Source organism: Schistocerca cancellata, unplaced genomic scaffold, assembly GCF_023864275.1.
Source record: "Schistocerca cancellata isolate TAMUIC-IGC-003103 unplaced genomic scaffold, iqSchCanc2.1 HiC_scaffold_794, whole genome shotgun sequence".
NCBI classification, from domain to species: Eukaryota; Metazoa; Arthropoda; class Insecta; order Orthoptera; family Acrididae; genus Schistocerca; species Schistocerca cancellata.
The window spans coordinates 1-23,802 of NW_026046805.1; the positions used below are offsets into that span (position 1 = coordinate 1).

Below are 23,802 nucleotides of genomic sequence, written 5' to 3' on the forward strand. Positions count from 1 at the left end.
GCAAAAGACTGGGCCACAACAAGTTTCCGCGTCTCCATTGCACTGCGCAAACTACGAAACGCTCCCCAAACATTGCACTCACCTATGCAGACGACTTTTCCGACTTTACACGACGCTCACGCAACGCTCACGCTAGTGACAGCCTTATTTAGAGCTTGACGTCGCGCCCAAGCGAGTGAGCACATTTCGCCTACGGCTTAGGCCGCCCAACTAGTGTGGCTGCTCGGTCTCTGCAGGCAGCGAGGAGCTGCAAACTTCCCGTGTTCGCGCCTATGTCACCTCCGCTTGCTTGTCAGAGACAGAGTGTCGCAAAACATACAACTCACTCCATGAATTGATTGCTACGGCATCTGTCATCAGCAGTCACAACTAGCAACACCAGTAGCAGCCGACTGCACGTAAAGAATGGGAATGTGCAGTGGGATTTTTGTGAACTCGGCGCAAGGCAGATCTTTCCGACATAGGTTTGAGAATCTTAAGGGAAGACTTGTACTGGTTCTAAATTAAGTATAGGGCTGGGAGGAGGGTGCTTCCTGCGCGTAACAGCACGCTTGCCAATTGTGGCTGCTAATCGTTCGCTCGTATCTGCCTAGACACATTCGCTGGCTGTGAATTATTTGCATGGCAGTGTGCGCATGTTGGTGTGTTAAAAATTCTGGAGACGCTGGGTATCGATCCCAGTACCTCTCGCATGCTAAGCGAGCGCTCTACCATCTGAGCTACGCCCCCTGATGACGGATAGTGCTACATACAACCATATCAATATCACAGACCCTTGCACTCCCATTATTCCGCAGACAAACACTACTCTCAATGTGTCCGTGAGGGTGTCTTTCAGGTTTCCTGCATTCTGTATCGAATCGTAGTTGGCCAAAATTAAAGTGGCACGCACAACGTCGAAAATAGCGTTCGGCCACCGCTCTGAGTAAGACGAACGTGTTGTCCACACTCTAGACTTCATTGAGGTTAGGCCGTTATACCTAAGATAGATTTGCACTCGATGACACCTCGACAACAGCCGGTCCTCACATTCACGTCTTGCTCTCCTTACGTCAGTATACATCATATGAGTCTGTGAGGCTGGCTTTGCAACATCTTGCGTGTCTTTAGGCTCGCCGCGACCAACACTTACCATGCACTGTCCACAAAACATGGAGGCGCCGGGGCTTGAACCCGGGACCTTTCACATGCAAAGCGAACGCTCTACCAACTGAGCTACGCCCCCAAGCGCAACAAAGATGCGCTGTTTTCCATCCTTTGCTACTCTGATGTGCGCGGACATGATGGTTGGTTGGTTCATAGGGGCGAAGGGACCAGTGTACAAAGGCGCGATCACGTTCATATGCACAAGAGTTCCAAGTAGTTTCGATGCTCTGGTATTACGACTACAAATTCCGTCTGTATTTAACGTCTTAAATTGAAAGGACAGTCACAAATTGCTCCGTTTTCACTCCATGTCGACAATCACACAGCGCCTGAGGTAACAAGCACATCTGAAGCCCCATTGTGCACTCGACTGTTGATGCCAACTCACTGCCTCGCACTTTACTACTGTGTACCACTCTTGTCGTCCAACTGCAAAAGACTGGGCCACAACAAGTTTCCGCGTCTCCATTGCACTGCGCAAACTACGAAACGCTCCCCAAACATTGCACTCACCTATGCAGACGACTTTTCCGACTTTACACGACGCTCACGCAACGCTCACGCTAGTGACAGCCTTATTTAGAGCTTGACGTCGCGCCCAAGCGAGTGAGCACATTTCGCCTACGGCTTAGGCCGCCCAACTAGTGTGGCTGCTCGGTCTCTGCAGGCAGCGAGGAGCTGCAAACTTCCCGTGTTCGCGCCTATGTCACCTCCGCTTGCTTGTCAGAGACAGAGTGTCGCAAAACATACAACTCACTCCATGAATTGATTGCTACGGCATCTGTCATCAGCAGTCACAACTAGCAACACCAGTAGCAGCCGACTGCACGTAAAGAATGGGAATGTGCAGTGGGATTTTTGTGAACTCGGCGCAAGGCAGATCTTTCCGACATAGGTTTGAGAATCTTAAGGGAAGACTTGTACTGGTTCTAAATTAAGTATAGGGCTGGGAGGAGGGTGCTTCCTGCGCGTAACAGCACGCTTGCCAATTGTGGCTGCTAATCGTTCGCTCGTATCTGCCTAGACACATTCGCTGGCTGTGAATTATTTGCATGGCAGTGTGCGCATGTTGGTGTGTTAAAAATTCTGGAGACGCTGGGTATCGATCCCAGTACCTCTCGCATGCTAAGCGAGCGCTCTACCATCTGAGCTACGCCCCCTGATGACGGATAGTGCTACATACAACCATATCAATATCACAGACCCTTGCACTCCCATTATTCCGCAGACAAACACTACTCTCAATGTGTCCGTGAGGGTGTCTTTCAGGTTTCCTGCATTCTGTATCGAATCGTAGTTGGCCAAAATTAAAGTGGCACGCACAACGTCGAAAATAGCGTTCGGCCACCGCTCTGAGTAAGACGAACGTGTTGTCCACACTCTAGACTTCATTGAGGTTAGGCCGTTATACCTAAGATAGATTTGCACTCGATGACACCTCGACAACAGCCGGTCCTCACATTCACGTCTTGCTCTCCTTACGTCAGTATACATCATATGAGTCTGTGAGGCTGGCTTTGCAACATCTTGCGTGTCTTTAGGCTCGCCGCGACCAACACTTACCATGCACTGTCCACAAAACATGGAGGCGCCGGGGCTTGAACCCGGGACCTTTCACATGCAAAGCGAACGCTCTACCAACTGAGCTACGCCCCCAAGCGCAACAAAGATGCGCTGTTTTCCATCCTTTGCTACTCTGATGTGCGCGGACATGATGGTTGGTTGGTTCATAGGGGCGAAGGGACCAGTGTACAAAGGCGCGATCACGTTCATATGCACAAGAGTTCCAAGTAGTTTCGATGCTCTGGTATTACGACTACAAATTCCGTCTGTATTTAACGTCTTAAATTGAAAGGACAGTCACAAATTGCTCCGTTTTGACTCCATGTCGACAATCACACAGCGCCTGAGGTAACAAGCACATCTGAAGCCCCATTGTGCACTCGACTGTTGATGCCAACTCACTGCCTCGCACTTTACTACTGTGTACCACTCTTGTCGTCCAACTGCAAAAGACTGGGCCACAACAAGTTTCCGCGTCTCCATTGCACTGCGCAAACTACGAAACGCTCCCCAAACATTGCACTCACCTATGCAGACGACTTTTCCGACTTTACACGACGCTCACGCAACGCTCACGCTAGTGACAGCCTTATTTAGAGCTTGACGTCGCGCCCAAGCGAGTGAGCACATTTCGCCTACGGCTTAGGCCGCCCAACTAGTGTGGCTGCTCGGTCTCTGCAGGCAGCGAGGAGCTGCAAACTTCCCGTGTTCGCGCCTATGTCACCTCCGCTTGCTTGTCAGAGACAGAGTGTCGCAAAACATACAACTCACTCCATGAATTGATTGCTACGGCATCTGTCATCAGCAGTCACAACTAGCAACACCAGTAGCAGCCGACTGCACGTAAAGAATGGGAATGTGCAGTGGGATTTTTGTGAACTCGGCGCAAGGCAGATCTTTCCGACATAGGTTTGAGAATCTTAAGGGAAGACTTGTACTGGTTCTAAATTAAGTATAGGGCTGGGAGGAGGGTGCTTCCTGCGCGTAACAGCACGCTTGCCAATTGTGGCTGCTAATCGTTCGCTCGTATCTGCCTAGACACATTCGCTGGCTGTGAATTATTTGCATGGCAGTGTGCGCATGTTGGTGTGTTAAAAATTCTGGAGACGCTGGGTATCGATCCCAGTACCTCTCGCATGCTAAGCGAGCGCTCTACCATCTGAGCTACGCCCCCTGATGACGGATAGTGCTACATACAACCATATCAATATCACAGACCCTTGCACTCCCATTATTCCGCAGACAAACACTACTCTCAATGTGTCCGTGAGGGTGTCTTTCAGGTTTCCTGCATTCTGTATCGAATCGTAGTTGGCCAAAATTAAAGTGGCACGCACAACGTCGAAAATAGCGTTCGGCCACCGCTCTGAGTAAGACGAACGTGTTGTCCACACTCTAGACTTCATTGAGGTTAGGCCGTTATACCTAAGATAGATTTGCACTCGATGACACCTCGACAACAGCCGGTCCTCACATTCACGTCTTGCTCTCCTTACGTCAGTATACATCATATGAGTCTGTGAGGCTGGCTTTGCAACATCTTGCGTGTCTTTAGGCTCGCCGCGACCAACACTTACCATGCACTGTCCACAAAACATGGAGGCGCCGGGGCTTGAACCCGGGACCTTTCACATGCAAAGCGAACGCTCTACCAACTGAGCTACGCCCCCAAGCGCAACAAAGATGCGCTGTTTTCCATCCTTTGCTACTCTGATGTGCGCGGACATGATGGTTGGTTGGTTCATAGGGGCGAAGGGACCAGTGTACAAAGGCGCGATCACGTTCATATGCACAAGAGTTCCAAGTAGTTTCGATGCTCTGGTATTACGACTACAAATTCCGTCTGTATTTAACGTCTTAAATTGAAAGGACAGTCACAAATTGCTCCGTTTTCACTCCATGTCGACAATCACACAGCGCCTGAGGTAACAAGCACATCTGAAGCCCCATTGTGCACTCGACTGTTGATGCCAACTCACTGCCTCGCACTTTACTACTGTGTACCACTCTTGTCGTCCAACTGCAAAAGACTGGGCCACAACAAGTTTCCGCGTCTCCATTGCACTGCGCAAACTACGAAACGCTCCCCAAACATTGCACTCACCTATGCAGACGACTTTTCCGACTTTACACGACGCTCACGCAACGCTCACGCTAGTGACAGCCTTATTTAGAGCTTGACGTCGCGCCCAAGCGAGTGAGCACATTTCGCCTACGGCTTAGGCCGCCCAACTAGTGTGGCTGCTCGGTCTCTGCAGGCAGCGAGGAGCTGCAAACTTCCCGTGTTCGCGCCTATGTCACCTCCGCTTGCTTGTCAGAGACAGAGTGTCGCAAAACATACAACTCACTCCATGAATTGATTGCTACGGCATCTGTCATCAGCAGTCACAACTAGCAACACCAGTAGCAGCCGACTGCACGTAAAGAATGGGAATGTGCAGTGGGATTTTTGTGAACTCGGCGCAAGGCAGATCTTTCCGACATAGGTTTGAGAATCTTAAGGGAAGACTTGTACTGGTTCTAAATTAAGTATAGGGCTGGGAGGAGGGTGCTTCCTGCGCGTAACAGCACGCTTGCCAATTGTGGCTGCTAATCGTTCGCTCGTATCTGCCTAGACACATTCGCTGGCTGTGAATTATTTGCATGGCAGTGTGCGCATGTTGGTGTGTTAAAAATTCTGGAGACGCTGGGTATCGATCCCAGTACCTCTCGCATGCTAAGCGAGCGCTCTACCATCTGAGCTACGCCCCCTGATGACGGATAGTGCTACATACAACCATATCAATATCACAGACCCTTGCACTCCCATTATTCCGCAGACAAACACTACTCTCAATGTGTCCGTGAGGGTGTCTTTCAGGTTTCCTGCATTCTGTATCGAATCGTAGTTGGCCAAAATTAAAGTGGCACGCACAACGTCGAAAATAGCGTTCGGCCACCGCTCTGAGTAAGACGAACGTGTTGTCCACACTCTAGACTTCATTGAGGTTAGGCCGTTATACCTAAGATAGATTTGCACTCGATGACACCTCGACAACAGCCGGTCCTCACATTCACGTCTTGCTCTCCTTACGTCAGTATACATCATATGAGTCTGTGAGGCTGGCTTTGCAACATCTTGCGTGTCTTTAGGCTCGCCGCGACCAACACTTACCATGCACTGTCCACAAAACATGGAGGCGCCGGGGCTTGAACCCGGGACCTTTCACATGCAAAGCGAACGCTCTACCAACTGAGCTACGCCCCCAAGCGCAACAAAGATGCGCTGTTTTCCATCCTTTGCTACTCTGATGTGCGCGGACATGATGGTTGGTTGGTTCATAGGGGCGAAGGGACCAGTGTACAAAGGCGCGATCACGTTCATATGCACAAGAGTTCCAAGTAGTTTCGATGCTCTGGTATTACGACTACAAATTCCGTCTGTATTTAACGTCTTAAATTGAAAGGACAGTCACAAATTGCTCCGTTTTGACTCCATGTCGACAATCACACAGCGCCTGAGGTAACAAGCACATCTGAAGCCCCATTGTGCACTCGACTGTTGATGCCAACTCACTGCCTCGCACTTTACTACTGTGTACCACTCTTGTCGTCCAACTGCAAAAGACTGGGCCACAACAAGTTTCCGCGTCTCCATTGCACTGCGCAAACTACGAAACGCTCCCCAAACATTGCACTCACCTATGCAGACGACTTTTCCGACTTTACACGACGCTCACGCAACGCTCACGCTAGTGACAGCCTTATTTAGAGCTTGACGTCGCGCCCAAGCGAGTGAGCACATTTCGCCTACGGCTTAGGCCGCCCAACTAGTGTGGCTGCTCGGTCTCTGCAGGCAGCGAGGAGCTGCAAACTTCCCGTGTTCGCGCCTATGTCACCTCCGCTTGCTTGTCAGAGACAGAGTGTCGCAAAACATACAACTCACTCCATGAATTGATTGCTACGGCATCTGTCATCAGCAGTCACAACTAGCAACACCAGTAGCAGCCGACTGCACGTAAAGAATGGGAATGTGCAGTGGGATTTTTGTGAACTCGGCGCAAGGCAGATCTTTCCGACATAGGTTTGAGAATCTTAAGGGAAGACTTGTACTGGTTCTAAATTAAGTATAGGGCTGGGAGGAGGGTGCTTCCTGCGCGTAACAGCACGCTTGCCAATTGTGGCTGCTAATCGTTCGCTCGTATCTGCCTAGACACATTCGCTGGCTGTGAATTATTTGCATGGCAGTGTGCGCATGTTGGTGTGTTAAAAATTCTGGAGACGCTGGGTATCGATCCCAGTACCTCTCGCATGCTAAGCGAGCGCTCTACCATCTGAGCTACGCCCCCTGATGACGGATAGTGCTACATACAACCATATCAATATCACAGACCCTTGCACTCCCATTATTCCGCAGACAAACACTACTCTCAATGTGTCCGTGAGGGTGTCTTTCAGGTTTCCTGCATTCTGTATCGAATCGTAGTTGGCCAAAATTAAAGTGGCACGCACAACGTCGAAAATAGCGTTCGGCCACCGCTCTGAGTAAGACGAACGTGTTGTCCACACTCTAGACTTCATTGAGGTTAGGCCGTTATACCTAAGATAGATTTGCACTCGATGACACCTCGACAACAGCCGGTCCTCACATTCACGTCTTGCTCTCCTTACGTCAGTATACATCATATGAGTCTGTGAGGCTGGCTTTGCAACATCTTGCGTGTCTTTAGGCTCGCCGCGACCAACACTTACCATGCACTGTCCACAAAACATGGAGGCGCCGGGGCTTGAACCCGGGACCTTTCACATGCAAAGCGAACGCTCTACCAACTGAGCTACGCCCCCAAGCGCAACAAAGATGCGCTGTTTTCCATCCTTTGCTACTCTGATGTGCGCGGACATGATGGTTGGTTGGTTCATAGGGGCGAAGGGACCAGTGTACAAAGGCGCGATCACGTTCATATGCACAAGAGTTCCAAGTAGTTTCGATGCTCTGGTATTACGACTACAAATTCCGTCTGTATTTAACGTCTTAAATTGAAAGGACAGTCACAAATTGCTCCGTTTTCACTCCATGTCGACAATCACACAGCGCCTGAGGTAACAAGCACATCTGAAGCCCCATTGTGCACTCGACTGTTGATGCCAACTCACTGCCTCGCACTTTACTACTGTGTACCACTCTTGTCGTCCAACTGCAAAAGACTGGGCCACAACAAGTTTCCGCGTCTCCATTGCACTGCGCAAACTACGAAACGCTCCCCAAACATTGCACTCACCTATGCAGACGACTTTTCCGACTTTACACGACGCTCACGCAACGCTCACGCTAGTGACAGCCTTATTTAGAGCTTGACGTCGCGCCCAAGCGAGTGAGCACATTTCGCCTACGGCTTAGGCCGCCCAACTAGTGTGGCTGCTCGGTCTCTGCAGGCAGCGAGGAGCTGCAAACTTCCCGTGTTCGCGCCTATGTCACCTCCGCTTGCTTGTCAGAGACAGAGTGTCGCAAAACATACAACTCACTCCATGAATTGATTGCTACGGCATCTGTCATCAGCAGTCACAACTAGCAACACCAGTAGCAGCCGACTGCACGTAAAGAATGGGAATGTGCAGTGGGATTTTTGTGAACTCGGCGCAAGGCAGATCTTTCCGACATAGGTTTGAGAATCTTAAGGGAAGACTTGTACTGGTTCTAAATTAAGTATAGGGCTGGGAGGAGGGTGCTTCCTGCGCGTAACAGCACGCTTGCCAATTGTGGCTGCTAATCGTTCGCTCGTATCTGCCTAGACACATTCGCTGGCTGTGAATTATTTGCATGGCAGTGTGCGCATGTTGGTGTGTTAAAAATTCTGGAGACGCTGGGTATCGATCCCAGTACCTCTCGCATGCTAAGCGAGCGCTCTACCATCTGAGCTACGCCCCCTGATGACGGATAGTGCTACATACAACCATATCAATATCACAGACCCTTGCACTCCCATTATTCCGCAGACAAACACTACTCTCAATGTGTCCGTGAGGGTGTCTTTCAGGTTTCCTGCATTCTGTATCGAATCGTAGTTGGCCAAAATTAAAGTGGCACGCACAACGTCGAAAATAGCGTTCGGCCACCGCTCTGAGTAAGACGAACGTGTTGTCCACACTCTAGACTTCATTGAGGTTAGGCCGTTATACCTAAGATAGATTTGCACTCGATGACACCTCGACAACAGCCGGTCCTCACATTCACGTCTTGCTCTCCTTACGTCAGTATACATCATATGAGTCTGTGAGGCTGGCTTTGCAACATCTTGCGTGTCTTTAGGCTCGCCGCGACCAACACTTACCATGCACTGTCCACAAAACATGGAGGCGCCGGGGCTTGAACCCGGGACCTTTCACATGCAAAGCGAACGCTCTACCAACTGAGCTACGCCCCCAAGCGCAACAAAGATGCGCTGTTTTCCATCCTTTGCTACTCTGATGTGCGCGGACATGATGGTTGGTTGGTTCATAGGGGCGAAGGGACCAGTGTACAAAGGCGCGATCACGTTCATATGCACAAGAGTTCCAAGTAGTTTCGATGCTCTGGTATTACGACTACAAATTCCGTCTGTATTTAACGTCTTAAATTGAAAGGACAGTCACAAATTGCTCCGTTTTGACTCCATGTCGACAATCACACAGCGCCTGAGGTAACAAGCACATCTGAAGCCCCATTGTGCACTCGACTGTTGATGCCAACTCACTGCCTCGCACTTTACTACTGTGTACCACTCTTGTCGTCCAACTGCAAAAGACTGGGCCACAACAAGTTTCCGCGTCTCCATTGCACTGCGCAAACTACGAAACGCTCCCCAAACATTGCACTCACCTATGCAGACGACTTTTCCGACTTTACACGACGCTCACGCAACGCTCACGCTAGTGACAGCCTTATTTAGAGCTTGACGTCGCGCCCAAGCGAGTGAGCACATTTCGCCTACGGCTTAGGCCGCCCAACTAGTGTGGCTGCTCGGTCTCTGCAGGCAGCGAGGAGCTGCAAACTTCCCGTGTTCGCGCCTATGTCACCTCCGCTTGCTTGTCAGAGACAGAGTGTCGCAAAACATACAACTCACTCCATGAATTGATTGCTACGGCATCTGTCATCAGCAGTCACAACTAGCAACACCAGTAGCAGCCGACTGCACGTAAAGAATGGGAATGTGCAGTGGGATTTTTGTGAACTCGGCGCAAGGCAGATCTTTCCGACATAGGTTTGAGAATCTTAAGGGAAGACTTGTACTGGTTCTAAATTAAGTATAGGGCTGGGAGGAGGGTGCTTCCTGCGCGTAACAGCACGCTTGCCAATTGTGGCTGCTAATCGTTCGCTCGTATCTGCCTAGACACATTCGCTGGCTGTGAATTATTTGCATGGCAGTGTGCGCATGTTGGTGTGTTAAAAATTCTGGAGACGCTGGGTATCGATCCCAGTACCTCTCGCATGCTAAGCGAGCGCTCTACCATCTGAGCTACGCCCCCTGATGACGGATAGTGCTACATACAACCATATCAATATCACAGACCCTTGCACTCCCATTATTCCGCAGACAAACACTACTCTCAATGTGTCCGTGAGGGTGTCTTTCAGGTTTCCTGCATTCTGTATCGAATCGTAGTTGGCCAAAATTAAAGTGGCACGCACAACGTCGAAAATAGCGTTCGGCCACCGCTCTGAGTAAGACGAACGTGTTGTCCACACTCTAGACTTCATTGAGGTTAGGCCGTTATACCTAAGATAGATTTGCACTCGATGACACCTCGACAACAGCCGGTCCTCACATTCACGTCTTGCTCTCCTTACGTCAGTATACATCATATGAGTCTGTGAGGCTGGCTTTGCAACATCTTGCGTGTCTTTAGGCTCGCCGCGACCAACACTTACCATGCACTGTCCACAAAACATGGAGGCGCCGGGGCTTGAACCCGGGACCTTTCACATGCAAAGCGAACGCTCTACCAACTGAGCTACGCCCCCAAGCGCAACAAAGATGCGCTGTTTTCCATCCTTTGCTACTCTGATGTGCGCGGACATGATGGTTGGTTGGTTCATAGGGGCGAAGGGACCAGTGTACAAAGGCGCGATCACGTTCATATGCACAAGAGTTCCAAGTAGTTTCGATGCTCTGGTATTACGACTACAAATTCCGTCTGTATTTAACGTCTTAAATTGAAAGGACAGTCACAAATTGCTCCGTTTTCACTCCATGTCGACAATCACACAGCGCCTGAGGTAACAAGCACATCTGAAGCCCCATTGTGCACTCGACTGTTGATGCCAACTCACTGCCTCGCACTTTACTACTGTGTACCACTCTTGTCGTCCAACTGCAAAAGACTGGGCCACAACAAGTTTCCGCGTCTCCATTGCACTGCGCAAACTACGAAACGCTCCCCAAACATTGCACTCACCTATGCAGACGACTTTTCCGACTTTACACGACGCTCACGCAACGCTCACGCTAGTGACAGCCTTATTTAGAGCTTGACGTCGCGCCCAAGCGAGTGAGCACATTTCGCCTACGGCTTAGGCCGCCCAACTAGTGTGGCTGCTCGGTCTCTGCAGGCAGCGAGGAGCTGCAAACTTCCCGTGTTCGCGCCTATGTCACCTCCGCTTGCTTGTCAGAGACAGAGTGTCGCAAAACATACAACTCACTCCATGAATTGATTGCTACGGCATCTGTCATCAGCAGTCACAACTAGCAACACCAGTAGCAGCCGACTGCACGTAAAGAATGGGAATGTGCAGTGGGATTTTTGTGAACTCGGCGCAAGGCAGATCTTTCCGACATAGGTTTGAGAATCTTAAGGGAAGACTTGTACTGGTTCTAAATTAAGTATAGGGCTGGGAGGAGGGTGCTTCCTGCGCGTAACAGCACGCTTGCCAATTGTGGCTGCTAATCGTTCGCTCGTATCTGCCTAGACACATTCGCTGGCTGTGAATTATTTGCATGGCAGTGTGCGCATGTTGGTGTGTTAAAAATTCTGGAGACGCTGGGTATCGATCCCAGTACCTCTCGCATGCTAAGCGAGCGCTCTACCATCTGAGCTACGCCCCCTGATGACGGATAGTGCTACATACAACCATATCAATATCACAGACCCTTGCACTCCCATTATTCCGCAGACAAACACTACTCTCAATGTGTCCGTGAGGGTGTCTTTCAGGTTTCCTGCATTCTGTATCGAATCGTAGTTGGCCAAAATTAAAGTGGCACGCACAACGTCGAAAATAGCGTTCGGCCACCGCTCTGAGTAAGACGAACGTGTTGTCCACACTCTAGACTTCATTGAGGTTAGGCCGTTATACCTAAGATAGATTTGCACTCGATGACACCTCGACAACAGCCGGTCCTCACATTCACGTCTTGCTCTCCTTACGTCAGTATACATCATATGAGTCTGTGAGGCTGGCTTTGCAACATCTTGCGTGTCTTTAGGCTCGCCGCGACCAACACTTACCATGCACTGTCCACAAAACATGGAGGCGCCGGGGCTTGAACCCGGGACCTTTCACATGCAAAGCGAACGCTCTACCAACTGAGCTACGCCCCCAAGCGCAACAAAGATGCGCTGTTTTCCATCCTTTGCTACTCTGATGTGCGCGGACATGATGGTTGGTTGGTTCATAGGGGCGAAGGGACCAGTGTACAAAGGCGCGATCACGTTCATATGCACAAGAGTTCCAAGTAGTTTCGATGCTCTGGTATTACGACTACAAATTCCGTCTGTATTTAACGTCTTAAATTGAAAGGACAGTCACAAATTGCTCCGTTTTCACTCCATGTCGACAATCACACAGCGCCTGAGGTAACAAGCACATCTGAAGCCCCATTGTGCACTCGACTGTTGATGCCAACTCACTGCCTCGCACTTTACTACTGTGTACCACTCTTGTCGTCCAACTGCAAAAGACTGGGCCACAACAAGTTTCCGCGTCTCCATTGCACTGCGCAAACTACGAAACGCTCCCCAAACATTGCACTCACCCATGCAGACGACTTTTCCGACTTTACACGACGCTCACGCTAGTGACAGCCTTATTTAGAGCTTGACGTCGCGCCCAAGCGAGTGAGCACATTTCGCCTACGGCTTAGGCCGCCCAACTAGTGTGGCTGCTCGGTCTCTGCAGGCAGCGAGGAGCTGCAAACTTCCCGTGTTCGCGCCTATGTCACCTCCGCTTGCTTGTCAGAGACAGAGTGTCGCAAAACATACAACTCACTCCATGAATTGATTGCTACGGCATCTGTCATCAGCAGTCACAACTAGCAACACCAGTAGCAGCCGACTGCACGTAAAGAATGGGAATGTGCAGTGGGATTTTTGTGAACTCGGCGCAAGGCAGATCTTTCCGACATAGGTTTGAGAATCTTAAGGGAAGACTTGTACTGGTTCTAAATTAAGTATAGGGCTGGGAGGAGGGTGCTTCCTGCGCGTAACAGCACGCTTGCCAATTGTGGCTGCTAATCGTTCGCTCGTATCTGCCTAGACACATTCGCTGGCTGTGAATTATTTGCATGGCAGTGTGCGCATGTTGGTGTGTTAAAAATTCTGGAGACGCTGGGTATCGATCCCAGTACCTCTCGCATGCTAAGCGAGCGCTCTACCATCTGAGCTACGCCCCCTGATGACGGATAGTGCTACATACAACCATATCAATATCACAGACCCTTGCACTCCCATTATTCCGCAGACAAACACTACTCTCAATGTGTCCGTGAGGGTGTCTTTCAGGTTTCCTGCATTCTGTATCGAATCGCAGTTGGCCAAAATTAAAGTGGCACGCACAACGTCGAAAATAGCGTTCGGCCACCGCTCTGAGTAAGACGAACGTGTTGTCCACACTCTAGACTTCATTGAGGTTAGGCCGTTATACCTAAGATAGATTTGCACTCGATGACACCTCGACAACAGCCGGTCCTCACATTCACGTCTTGCTCTCCTTACGTCAGTATACATCATATGAGTCTGTGAGGCTGGCTTTGCAACATCTTGCGTGTCTTTAGGCTCGCCGCGACCAACACTTACCATGCACTGTCCACAAAACATGGAGGCGCCGGGGCTTGAACCCGGGACCTTTCACATGCAAAGCGAACGCTCTACCAACTGAGCTACGCCCCCAAGCGCAACAAAGATGCGCTGTTTTCCATCCTTTGCTACTCTGATGTGCGCGGACATGATGGTTGGTTGGTTCATAGGGGCGAAGGGACCAGTGTACAAAGGCGCGATCACGTTCATATGCACAAGAGTTCCAAGTAGTTTCGATGCTCTGGTATTACGACTACAAATTCCGTCTGTATTTAACGTCTTAAATTGAAAGGACAGTCACAAATTGCTCCGTTTTGACTCCATGTCGACAATCACACAGCGCCTGAGGTAACAAGCACATCTGAAGCCCCATTGTGCACTCGACTGTTGATGCCAACTCACTGCCTCGCACTTTACTACTGTGTACCACTCTTGTCGTCCAACTGCAAAAGACTGGGCCACAACAAGTTTCCGCGTCTCCATTGCACTGCGCAAACTACGAAACGCTCCCCAAACATTGCACTCACCTATGCAGACGACTTTTCCGACTTTACACGACGCTCACGCAACGCTCACGCTAGTGACAGCCTTATTTAGAGCTTGACGTCGCGCCCAAGCGAGTGAGCACATTTCGCCTACGGCTTAGGCCGCCCAACTAGTGTGGCTGCTCGGTCTCTGCAGGCAGCGAGGAGCTGCAAACTTCCCGTGTTCGCGCCTATGTCACCTCCGCTTGCTTGTCAGAGACAGAGTGTCGCAAAACATACAACTCACTCCATGAATTGATTGCTACGGCATCTGTCATCAGCAGTCACAACTAGCAACACCAGTAGCAGCCGACTGCACGTAAAGAATGGGAATGTGCAGTGGGATTTTTGTGAACTCGGCGCAAGGCAGATCTTTCCGACATAGGTTTGAGAATCTTAAGGGAAGACTTGTACTGGTTCTAAATTAAGTATAGGGCTGGGAGGAGGGTGCTTCCTGCGCGTAACAGCACGCTTGCCAATTGTGGCTGCTAATCGTTCGCTCGTATCTGCCTAGACACATTCGCTGGCTGTGAATTATTTGCATGGCAGTGTGCGCATGTTGGTGTGTTAAAAATTCTGGAGACGCTGGGTATCGATCCCAGTACCTCTCGCATGCTAAGCGAGCGCTCTACCATCTGAGCTACGCCCCCTGATGACGGATAGTGCTACATACAACCATATCAATATCACAGACCCTTGCACTCCCATTATTCCGCAGACAAGCACTACTCTCAATGTGTCCGTGAGGGTGTCTTTCAGGTTTCCTGCATTCTGTATCGAATCGTAGTTGGCCAAAATTAAAGTGGCACGCACAACGTCGAAAATAGCGTTCGGCCACCGCTCTGAGTAAGACGAACGTGTTGTCCACACTCTAGACTTCATTGAGGTTAGGCCGTTATACCTAAGATAGATTTGCACTCGATGACACCTCGACAACAGCCGGTCCTCACATTCACGTCTTGCTCTCCTTACGTCAGTATACATCATATGAGTCTGTGAGGCTGGCTTTGCAACATCTTGCGTGTCTTTAGGCTCGCCGCGACCAACACTTACCATGCACTGTCCACAAAACATGGAGGCGCCGGGGCTTGAACCCGGGACCTTTCACATGCAAAGCGAACGCTCTACCAACTGAGCTACGCCCCCAAGCGCAACAAAGATGCGCTGTTTTCCATCCTTTGCTACTCTGATGTGCGCGGACATGATGGTTGGTTGGTTCATAGGGGCGAAGGGACCAGTGTACAAAGGCGCGATCACGTTCATATGCACAAGAGTTCCAAGTAGTTTCGATGCTCTGGTATTACGACTACAAATTCCGTCTGTATTTAACGTCTTAAATTGAAAGGACAGTCACAAATTGCTCCGTTTTGACTCCATGTCGACAATCACACAGCGCCTGAGGTAACAAGCACATCTGAAGCCCCATTGTGCACTCGACTGTTGATGCCAACTCACTGCCTCGCACTTTACTACTGTGTACCACTCTTGTCGTCCAACTGCAAAAGACTGGGCCACAACAAGTTTCCGCGTCTCCATTGCACTGCGCAAACTACGAAACGCTCCCCAAACATTGCACTCACCTATGCAGACGACTTTTCCGACTTTACACGACGCTCACGCTAGTGACAGCCTTATTTAGAGCTTGACGTCGCGCCCAAGCGAGTGAGCACATTTCGCCTACGGCTTAGGCCGCCCAACTAGTGTGGCTGCTCGGTCTCTGCAGGCAGCGAGGAGCTGCAAACTTCCCGTGTTCGCGCCTATGTCACCTCCGCTTGCTTGTCAGAGACAGAGTGTCGCAAAACATACAACTCACTCCATGAATTGATTGCTACGGCATCTGTCATCAGCAGTCACAACTAGCAACACCAGTAGCAGCCGACTGCACGTAAAGAATGGGAATGTGCAGTGGGATTTTTGTGAACTCGGCGCAAGGCAGATCTTTCCGACATAGGTTTGAGAATCTTAAGGGAAGACTTGTACTGGTTCTAAATTAAGTATAGGGCTGGGAGGAGGGTGCTTCCTGCGCGTAACAGCACGCTTGCCAATTGTGGCTGCTAATCGTTCGCTCGTATCTGCCTAGACACATTCGCTGGCTGTGAATTATTTGCATGGCAGTGTGCGCATGTTGGTGTGTTAAAAATTCTGGAGACGCTGGGTATCGATCCCAGTACCTCTCGCATGCTAAGCGAGCGCTCTACCATCTGAGCTACGCCCCCTGATGACGGATAGTGCTACATACAACCATATCAATATCACAGACCCTTGCACTCCCATTATTCCGCAGACAAACACTACTCTCAATGTGTCCGTGAGGGTGTCTTTCAGGTTTCCTGCATTCTGTATCGAATCGTAGTTGGCCAAAATTAAAGTGGCACGCACAACGTCGAAAATAGCGTTCGGCCACCGCTCTGAGTAAGACGAACGTGTTGTCCACACTCTAGACTTCATTGAGGTTAGGCCGTTATACCTAAGATAGATTTGCACTCGATGACACCTCGACAACAGCCGGTCCTCACATTCACGTCTTGCTCTCCTTACGTCAGTATACATCATATGAGTCTGTGAGGCTGGCTTTGCAACATCTTGCGTGTCTTTAGGCTCGCCGCGACCAACACTTACCATGCACTGTCCACAAAACATGGAGGCGCCGGGGCTTGAACCCGGGACCTTTCACATGCAAAGCGAACGCTCTACCAACTGAGCTACGCCCCCAAGCGCAACAAAGATGCGCTGTTTTCCATCCTTTGCTACTCTGATGTGCGCGGACATGATGGTTGGTTGGTTCATAGGGGCGAAGGGACCAGTGTACAAAGGCGCGATCACGTTCATATGCACAAGAGTTCCAAGTAGTTTCGATGCTCTGGTATTACGACTACAAATTCCGTCTGTATTTAACGTCTTAAATTGAAAGGACAGTCACAAATTGCTCCGTTTTGACTCCATGTCGACAATCACACAGCGCCTGAGGTAACAAGCACATCTGAAGCCCCATTGTGCACTCGACTGTTGATGCCAACTCACTGCCTCGCACTTTACTACTGTGTACCACTCTTGTCGTCCAACTGCAAAAGACTGGGCCACAACAAGTTTCCGCGTCTCCATTGCACTGCGCAAACTACGAAACGCTCCCCAAACATTGCACTCACCTATGCAGACGACTTTTCCGACTTTACACGACGCTCACGCAACGCTCACGCTAGTGACAGCCTTATTTAGAGCTTGACGTCGCGCCCAAGCGAGTGAGCACATTTCGCCTACGGCTTAGGCCGCCCAACTAGTGTGGCTGCTCGGTCTCTGCAGGCAGCGAGGAGCTGCAAACTTCCCGTGTTCGCGCCTATGTCACCTCCGCTTGCTTGTCAGAGACAGAGTGTCGCAAAACATACAACTCACTCCATGAATTGATTGCTACGGCATCTGTCATCAGCAGTCACAACTAGCAACACCAGTAGCAGCCGACTGCACGTAAAGAATGGGAATGTGCAGTGGGATTTTTGTGAACTCGGCGCAAGGCAGATCTTTCCGACATAGGTTTGAGAATCTTAAGGGAAGACTTGTACTGGTTCTAAATTAAGTATAGGGCTGGGAGGAGGGTGCTTCCTGCGCGTAACAGCACGCTTGCCAATTGTGGCTGCTAATCGTTCGCTCGTATCTGCCTAGACACATTCGCTGGCTGTGAATTATTTGCATGGCAGTGTGCGCATGTTGGTGTGTTAAAAATTCTGGAGACGCTGGGTATCGATCCCAGTACCTCTCGCATGCTAAGCGAGCGCTCTACCATCTGAGCTACGCCCCCTGATGACGGATAGTGCTACATACAACCATATCAATATCACAGACCCTTGCACTCCCATTATTCCGCAGACAAACACTACTCTCAATGTGTCCGTGAGGGTGTCTTTCAGGTTTCCTGCATTCTGTATCGAATCGTAGTTGGCCAAAATTAAAGTGGCACGCACAACGTCGAAAATAGCGTTCGGCCACCGCTCTGAGTAAGACGAACGTGTTGTCCACACTCTAGACTTCATTGAGGTTAGGCCGTTATACCTAAGATAGATTTGCACTCGATGACACCTCGACAACAGCCGGTCCTCACATTCACGTCTTGCTCTCCTTACGTCAGTATACATCATATGAGTCTGTGAGGCTGGCTTTGCAACATCTTGCGTGTCTTTAGGCTCGCCGCGACCAACACTTACCATGCACTGTCCACAAAACATGGAGGCGCCGGGGCTTGAACCCGGGACCTTTCACATGCAAAGCGAACGCTCTACCAACTGAGCTACGCCCCCAAGCGCAACAAAGATGCGCTGTTTTCCATCCTTTGCTACTCTGATGTGCGCGGACATGATGGTTGGTTGGTTCATAGGGGCGAAGGGACCAGTGTACAAAGGCGCGATCACGTTCATATGCACAAGAGTTCCAAGTAGTTTCGATGCTCTGGTATTACGACTACAAATTCCGTCTGTATTTAACGTCTTAAATTGAAAGGACAGTCACAAATTGCTCCGTTTTGACTCCATGTCGACAATCACACAGCGCCTGAGGTAACAAGCACATCTGAAGCCCCATTGTGCACTCGACTGTTGATGCCAACCCACTGCCTCGCACTTTACTACTGTGTACCACTCTTGTCGTCCAACTGCAAAAGACTGGGCCACAACAAGTTTCCGCGTCTCCATTGCACTGCGCAAACTACGAAACGCTCCCCAAACATTGCACTCACCTATGCAGACGACTTTTCCGACTTTACACGACGCTCACGCAACGCTCACGCTAGTGACAGCCTTATTTAGAGCTTGACGTCGCGCCCAAGCGAGTGAGCACATTTCGCCTACGGCTTAGGCCGCCCAACTAGTGTGGCTGCTCGGTCTCTGCAGGCAGCGAGGAGCTGCAAACTTCCCGTGTTCGCGCCTATGTCACCTCCGCTTGCTTGTCAGAGACAGAGTGTCGCAAAACATACAACTCACTCCATGAATTGATTGCTACGGCATCTGTCATCAGCAGTCACAACTAGCAACACCAGTAGCAGCCGACTGCACGTAAAGAATGGGAATGTGCAGTGGGATTTTTGTGAACTCGGCGCAAGGCAGATCTTTCCGACATAGGTTTGAGAATCTTAAGGGAAGACTTGTACTGGTTCTAAATTAAGTATAGGGCTGGGAGGAGGGTGCTTCCTGCGCGTAACAGCACGCTTGCCAATTGTGGCTGCTAATCGTTCGCTCGTATCTGCCTAGACACATTCGCTGGCTGTGAATTATTTGCATGGCAGTGTGCGCATGTTGGTGTGTTAAAAATTCTGGAGACGCTGGGTATCGATCCCAGTACCTCTCGCATGCTAAGCGAGCGCTCTACCATCTGAGCTACGCCCCCTGATGACGGATAGTGCTACATACAACCATATCAATATCACAGACCCTTGCACTCCCATTATTCCGCAGACAAACACTACTCTCAATGTGTCCGTGAGGGTGTCTTTCAGGTTTCCTGCATTCTGTATCGAATCGTAGTTGGCCAAAATTAAAGTGGCACGCACAACGTCGAAAATAGCGTTCGGCCACCGCTCTGAGTAAGACGAACGTGTTGTCCACACTCTAGACTTCATTGAGGTTAGGCCGTTATACCTAAGATAGATTTGCACTCGATGACACCTCGACAACAGCCGGTCCTCACATTCACGTCTTGCTCTCCTTACGTCAGTATACATCATATGAGTCTGTGAGGCTGGCTTTGCAACATCTTGCGTGTCTTTAGGCTCGCCGCGACCAACACTTACCATGCACTGTCCACAAAACATGGAGGCGCCGGGGCTTGAACCCGGGACCTTTCACATGCAAAGCGAACGCTCTACCAACTGAGCTACGCCCCCAAGCGCAACAAAGATGCGCTGTTTTCCATCCTTTGCTACTCTGATGTGCGCGGACATGATGGTTGGTTGGTTCATAGGGGCGAAGGGACCAGTGTACAAAGGCGCGATCACGTTCATATGCACAAGAGTTCCAAGTAGTTTCGATGCTCTAGTATTACGACTACAAATTCCGTCTGTATTTAACGTCTTAAATTGAAAGGACAGTCACAAATTGCTCCGTTTTCACTCCATGTCGACAATCACACAGCGCCTGAGGTAACAAGCACATCTGAAGCCCCATTGTGCACTCGACTGTTGATGCCAACTCACTGCCTCGCACTTTACTACTGTGTACCACTCTTGTCGTCCAACTGCAAAAGACTGGGCCACAACAAGTTTCCGCGTCTCCATTGCACTGCGCAAACTACGAAACGCTCCCCAAACATTGCACTCACCTATGCAGACGACTTTTCCGACTTTACACGACGCTCACGCAACGCTCACGCTAGTGACAGCCTTATTTAGAGCTTGACGTCGCGCCCAAGCGAGTGAGCACATTTCGCCTACGGCTTAGGCCGCCCAACTAGTGTGGCTGCTCGGTCTCTGCAGGCAGCGAGGAGCTGCAAACTTCCCGTGTTCGCGCCTATGTCACCTCCGCTTGCTTGTCAGAGACAGAGTGTCGCAAAACATACAACTCACTCCATGAATTGATTGCTACGGCATCTGTCATCAGCAGTCACAACTAGCAACACCAGTAGCAGCCGACTGCACGTAAAGAATGGGAATGTGCAGTGGGATTTTTGTGAACTCGGCGCAAGGCAGATCTTTCCGACATAGGTTTGAGAATCTTAAGGGAAGACTTGTACTGGTTCTAAATTAAGTATAGGGCTGGGAGGAGGGTGCTTCCTGCGCGTAACAGCACGCTTGCCAATTGTGGCTGCTAATCGTTCGCTCGTATCTGCCTAGACACATTCGCTGGCTGTGAATTATTTGCATGGCAGTGTGCGCATGTTGGTGTGTTAAAAATTCTGGAGACGCTGGGTATCGATCCCAGTACCTCTCGCATGCTAAGCGAGCGCTCTACCATCTGAGCTACGCCCCCTGATGACGGATAGTGCTACATACAACCATATCAATATCACAGACCCTTGCACTCCCATTATTCCGCAGACAAACACTACTCTCAATGTGTCCGTGAGGGTGTCTTTCAGGTTTCCTGCATTCTGTATCGAATCGTAGTTGGCCAAAATTAAAGTGGCACGCACAACGTCGAAAATAGCGTTCGGCCACCGCTCTGAGTAAGACGAACGTGTTGTCCACACTCTAGACTTCATTGAGGTTAGGCCGTTATACCTAAGATAGATTTGCACTCGATGACACCTCGACAACAGCCGGTCCTCACATTCACGTCTTGCTCTCCTTACGTCAGTATACATCATATGAGTCTGTGAGGCTGGCTTTGCAACATCTTGCGTGTCTTTAGGCTCGCCGCGACCAACACTTACCATGCACTGTCCACAAAACATGGAGGCGCCGGGGCTTGAACCCGGGACCTTTCACATGCAAAGCGAACGCTCTACCAACTGAGCTACGCCCCCAAGCGCAACAAAGATGCGCTGTTTTCCATCCTTTGCTACTCTGATGTGCGCGGACATGATGGTTGGTTGGTTCATAGGGGCGAAGGGACCAGTGTACAAAGGCGCGATCACGTTCATATGCACAAGAGTTCCAAGTAGTTTCGATGCTCTAGTATTACGACTACAAATTCCGTCTGTATTTAACGTCTTAAATTGAAAGGACAGTCACAAATTGCTCCGTTTTCACTCCATGTCGACAATCACACAGCGCCTGAGGTAACAAGCACATCTGAAGCCCCATTGTGCACTCGACTGTTGATGCCAACTCACTGCCTCGCACTTTACTACTGTGTACCACTCTTGTCGTCCAACTGCAAAAGACTGGGCCACAACAAGTTTCCGCGTCTCCATTGCACTGCGCAAACTACGAAACGCTCCCCAAACATTGCACTCACCTATGCAGACGACTTTTCCGACTTTACACGACGCTCACGCAACGCTCACGCTAGTGACAGCCTTATTTAGAGCTTGACGTCGCGCCCAAGCGAGTGAGCACATTTCGCCTACGGCTTAGGCCGCCCAACTAGTGTGGCTGCTCGGTCTCTGCAGGCAGCGAGGAGCTGCAAACTTCCCGTGTTCGCGCCTATGTCACCTCCGCTTGCTTGTCAGAGACAGAGTGTCGCAAAACATACAACTCACTCCATGAATTGATTGCTACGGCATCTGTCATCAGCAGTCACAACTAGCAACACCAGTAGCAGCCGACTGCACGTAAAGAATGGGAATGTGCAGTGGGATTTTTGTGAACTCGGCGCAAGGCAGATCTTTCCGACATAGGTTTGAGAATCTTAAGGGAAGACTTGTACTGGTTCTAAATTAAGTATAGGGCTGGGAGGAGGGTGCTTCCTGCGCGTAACAGCACGCTTGCCAATTGTGGCTGCTAATCGTTCGCTCGTATCTGCCTAGACACATTCGCTGGCTGTGAATTATTTGCATGGCAGTGTGCGCATGTTGGTGTGTTAAAAATTCTGGAGACGCTGGGTATCGATCCCAGTACCTCTCGCATGCTAAGCGAGCGCTCTACCATCTGAGCTACGCCCCCTGATGACGGATAGTGCTACATACAACCATATCAATATCACAGACCCTTGCACTCCCATTATTCCGCAGACAAACACTACTCTCAATGTGTCCGTGAGGGTGTCTTTCAGGTTTCCTGCATTCTGTATCGAATCGTAGTTGGCCAAAATTAAAGTGGCACGCACAACGTCGAAAATAGCGTTCGGCCACCGCTCTGAGTAAGACGAACGTGTTGTCCACACTCTAGACTTCATTGAGGTTAGGCCGTTATACCTAAGATAGATTTGCACTCGATGACACCTCGACAACAGCCGGTCCTCACATTCACGTCTTGCTCTCCTTACGTCAGTATACATCATATGAGTCTGTGAGGCTGGCTTTGCAACATCTTGCGTGTCTTTAGGCTCGCCGCGACCAACACTTACCATGCACTGTCCACAAAACATGGAGGCGCCGGGGCTTGAACCCGGGACCTTTCACATGCAAAGCGAACGCTCTACCAACTGAGCTACGCCCCCAAGCGCAACAAAGATGCGCTGTTTTCCATCCTTTGCTACTCTGATGTGCGCGGACATGATGGTTGGTTGGTTCATAGGGGCGAAGGGACCAGTGTACAAAGGCGCGATCACGTTCATATGCACAAGAGTTCCAAGTAGTTTCGATGCTCTGGTATTACGACTACAAATTCCGTCTGTATTTAACGTCTTAAATTGAAAGGACAGTCACAAATTGCTCCGTTTTCACTCCATGTCGACAATCACACAGCGCCTGAGGTAACAAGCACATCTGAAGCCCCATTGTGCACTCGACTGTTGATGCCAACTCACTGCCTCGCACTTTACTACTGTGTACCACTCTTGTCGTCCAACTGCAAAAGACTGGGCCACAACAAGTTTCCGCGTCTCCATTGCACTGCGCAAACTACGAAACGCTCCCCAAACATTGCACTCACCTATGCAGACGACTTTTCCGACTTTACACGACGCTCACGCAACGCTCACGCTAGTGACAGCCTTATTTAGAGCTTGACGTCGCGCCC

At 50.2% G+C, this 23,802-nt stretch overlaps 30 non-coding genes across 30 annotated transcripts; all 30 read right to left on the bottom strand.

Annotated features, from left to right (window-relative positions):
- Positions 1 to 656: 656 nt before the first annotated feature.
- On the bottom strand, positions 657 to 729 carry Trnaa-agc (transfer RNA alanine (anticodon AGC)). The gene has a single exon. It is a non-coding gene; the product is annotated as a tRNA-Ala (tRNA).
- Positions 730 to 1,152: 423 nt separating this feature from the next.
- Trnaa-ugc (transfer RNA alanine (anticodon UGC)) lies at positions 1,153 to 1,225 on the bottom strand. Its single transcript has one exon. It is a non-coding gene; the product is annotated as a tRNA-Ala (tRNA).
- Positions 1,226 to 2,233: 1,008 nt separating this feature from the next.
- On the bottom strand, positions 2,234 to 2,306 carry Trnaa-agc (transfer RNA alanine (anticodon AGC)). Its single transcript has one exon. It is a non-coding gene; the product is annotated as a tRNA-Ala (tRNA).
- Positions 2,307 to 2,729: 423 nt separating this feature from the next.
- Positions 2,730 to 2,802, bottom strand: Trnaa-ugc (transfer RNA alanine (anticodon UGC)). Its single transcript has one exon. It is a non-coding gene; the product is annotated as a tRNA-Ala (tRNA).
- A 1,008-nt stretch (positions 2,803 to 3,810) lies between these two features.
- Trnaa-agc (transfer RNA alanine (anticodon AGC)) lies at positions 3,811 to 3,883 on the bottom strand. The gene has a single exon. It is a non-coding gene; the product is annotated as a tRNA-Ala (tRNA).
- Positions 3,884 to 4,306: 423 nt separating this feature from the next.
- Positions 4,307 to 4,379, bottom strand: Trnaa-ugc (transfer RNA alanine (anticodon UGC)). The gene has a single exon. It is a non-coding gene; the product is annotated as a tRNA-Ala (tRNA).
- A 1,008-nt stretch (positions 4,380 to 5,387) lies between these two features.
- Trnaa-agc (transfer RNA alanine (anticodon AGC)) lies at positions 5,388 to 5,460 on the bottom strand. Its single transcript has one exon. It is a non-coding gene; the product is annotated as a tRNA-Ala (tRNA).
- Positions 5,461 to 5,883: 423 nt separating this feature from the next.
- Positions 5,884 to 5,956, bottom strand: Trnaa-ugc (transfer RNA alanine (anticodon UGC)). The gene has a single exon. It is a non-coding gene; the product is annotated as a tRNA-Ala (tRNA).
- Positions 5,957 to 6,964: 1,008 nt separating this feature from the next.
- Positions 6,965 to 7,037, bottom strand: Trnaa-agc (transfer RNA alanine (anticodon AGC)). Its single transcript has one exon. It is a non-coding gene; the product is annotated as a tRNA-Ala (tRNA).
- A 423-nt stretch (positions 7,038 to 7,460) lies between these two features.
- Positions 7,461 to 7,533, bottom strand: Trnaa-ugc (transfer RNA alanine (anticodon UGC)). Its single transcript has one exon. It is a non-coding gene; the product is annotated as a tRNA-Ala (tRNA).
- A 1,008-nt stretch (positions 7,534 to 8,541) lies between these two features.
- Positions 8,542 to 8,614, bottom strand: Trnaa-agc (transfer RNA alanine (anticodon AGC)). The gene has a single exon. It is a non-coding gene; the product is annotated as a tRNA-Ala (tRNA).
- Positions 8,615 to 9,037: 423 nt separating this feature from the next.
- On the bottom strand, positions 9,038 to 9,110 carry Trnaa-ugc (transfer RNA alanine (anticodon UGC)). The gene has a single exon. It is a non-coding gene; the product is annotated as a tRNA-Ala (tRNA).
- A 1,008-nt stretch (positions 9,111 to 10,118) lies between these two features.
- Trnaa-agc (transfer RNA alanine (anticodon AGC)) lies at positions 10,119 to 10,191 on the bottom strand. Its single transcript has one exon. It is a non-coding gene; the product is annotated as a tRNA-Ala (tRNA).
- A 423-nt stretch (positions 10,192 to 10,614) lies between these two features.
- Trnaa-ugc (transfer RNA alanine (anticodon UGC)) lies at positions 10,615 to 10,687 on the bottom strand. Its single transcript has one exon. It is a non-coding gene; the product is annotated as a tRNA-Ala (tRNA).
- A 1,008-nt stretch (positions 10,688 to 11,695) lies between these two features.
- Trnaa-agc (transfer RNA alanine (anticodon AGC)) lies at positions 11,696 to 11,768 on the bottom strand. The gene has a single exon. It is a non-coding gene; the product is annotated as a tRNA-Ala (tRNA).
- A 423-nt stretch (positions 11,769 to 12,191) lies between these two features.
- Trnaa-ugc (transfer RNA alanine (anticodon UGC)) lies at positions 12,192 to 12,264 on the bottom strand. Its single transcript has one exon. It is a non-coding gene; the product is annotated as a tRNA-Ala (tRNA).
- A 997-nt stretch (positions 12,265 to 13,261) lies between these two features.
- On the bottom strand, positions 13,262 to 13,334 carry Trnaa-agc (transfer RNA alanine (anticodon AGC)). Its single transcript has one exon. It is a non-coding gene; the product is annotated as a tRNA-Ala (tRNA).
- Positions 13,335 to 13,757: 423 nt separating this feature from the next.
- Positions 13,758 to 13,830, bottom strand: Trnaa-ugc (transfer RNA alanine (anticodon UGC)). The gene has a single exon. It is a non-coding gene; the product is annotated as a tRNA-Ala (tRNA).
- Positions 13,831 to 14,838: 1,008 nt separating this feature from the next.
- Trnaa-agc (transfer RNA alanine (anticodon AGC)) lies at positions 14,839 to 14,911 on the bottom strand. The gene has a single exon. It is a non-coding gene; the product is annotated as a tRNA-Ala (tRNA).
- Positions 14,912 to 15,334: 423 nt separating this feature from the next.
- On the bottom strand, positions 15,335 to 15,407 carry Trnaa-ugc (transfer RNA alanine (anticodon UGC)). The gene has a single exon. It is a non-coding gene; the product is annotated as a tRNA-Ala (tRNA).
- A 997-nt stretch (positions 15,408 to 16,404) lies between these two features.
- Trnaa-agc (transfer RNA alanine (anticodon AGC)) lies at positions 16,405 to 16,477 on the bottom strand. The gene has a single exon. It is a non-coding gene; the product is annotated as a tRNA-Ala (tRNA).
- Positions 16,478 to 16,900: 423 nt separating this feature from the next.
- Positions 16,901 to 16,973, bottom strand: Trnaa-ugc (transfer RNA alanine (anticodon UGC)). Its single transcript has one exon. It is a non-coding gene; the product is annotated as a tRNA-Ala (tRNA).
- A 1,008-nt stretch (positions 16,974 to 17,981) lies between these two features.
- On the bottom strand, positions 17,982 to 18,054 carry Trnaa-agc (transfer RNA alanine (anticodon AGC)). Its single transcript has one exon. It is a non-coding gene; the product is annotated as a tRNA-Ala (tRNA).
- A 423-nt stretch (positions 18,055 to 18,477) lies between these two features.
- On the bottom strand, positions 18,478 to 18,550 carry Trnaa-ugc (transfer RNA alanine (anticodon UGC)). The gene has a single exon. It is a non-coding gene; the product is annotated as a tRNA-Ala (tRNA).
- Positions 18,551 to 19,558: 1,008 nt separating this feature from the next.
- Positions 19,559 to 19,631, bottom strand: Trnaa-agc (transfer RNA alanine (anticodon AGC)). The gene has a single exon. It is a non-coding gene; the product is annotated as a tRNA-Ala (tRNA).
- A 423-nt stretch (positions 19,632 to 20,054) lies between these two features.
- On the bottom strand, positions 20,055 to 20,127 carry Trnaa-ugc (transfer RNA alanine (anticodon UGC)). The gene has a single exon. It is a non-coding gene; the product is annotated as a tRNA-Ala (tRNA).
- A 1,008-nt stretch (positions 20,128 to 21,135) lies between these two features.
- Trnaa-agc (transfer RNA alanine (anticodon AGC)) lies at positions 21,136 to 21,208 on the bottom strand. Its single transcript has one exon. It is a non-coding gene; the product is annotated as a tRNA-Ala (tRNA).
- A 423-nt stretch (positions 21,209 to 21,631) lies between these two features.
- Trnaa-ugc (transfer RNA alanine (anticodon UGC)) lies at positions 21,632 to 21,704 on the bottom strand. The gene has a single exon. It is a non-coding gene; the product is annotated as a tRNA-Ala (tRNA).
- Positions 21,705 to 22,712: 1,008 nt separating this feature from the next.
- Positions 22,713 to 22,785, bottom strand: Trnaa-agc (transfer RNA alanine (anticodon AGC)). Its single transcript has one exon. It is a non-coding gene; the product is annotated as a tRNA-Ala (tRNA).
- A 423-nt stretch (positions 22,786 to 23,208) lies between these two features.
- On the bottom strand, positions 23,209 to 23,281 carry Trnaa-ugc (transfer RNA alanine (anticodon UGC)). The gene has a single exon. It is a non-coding gene; the product is annotated as a tRNA-Ala (tRNA).
- Positions 23,282 to 23,802: the final 521 nt, after the last annotated feature.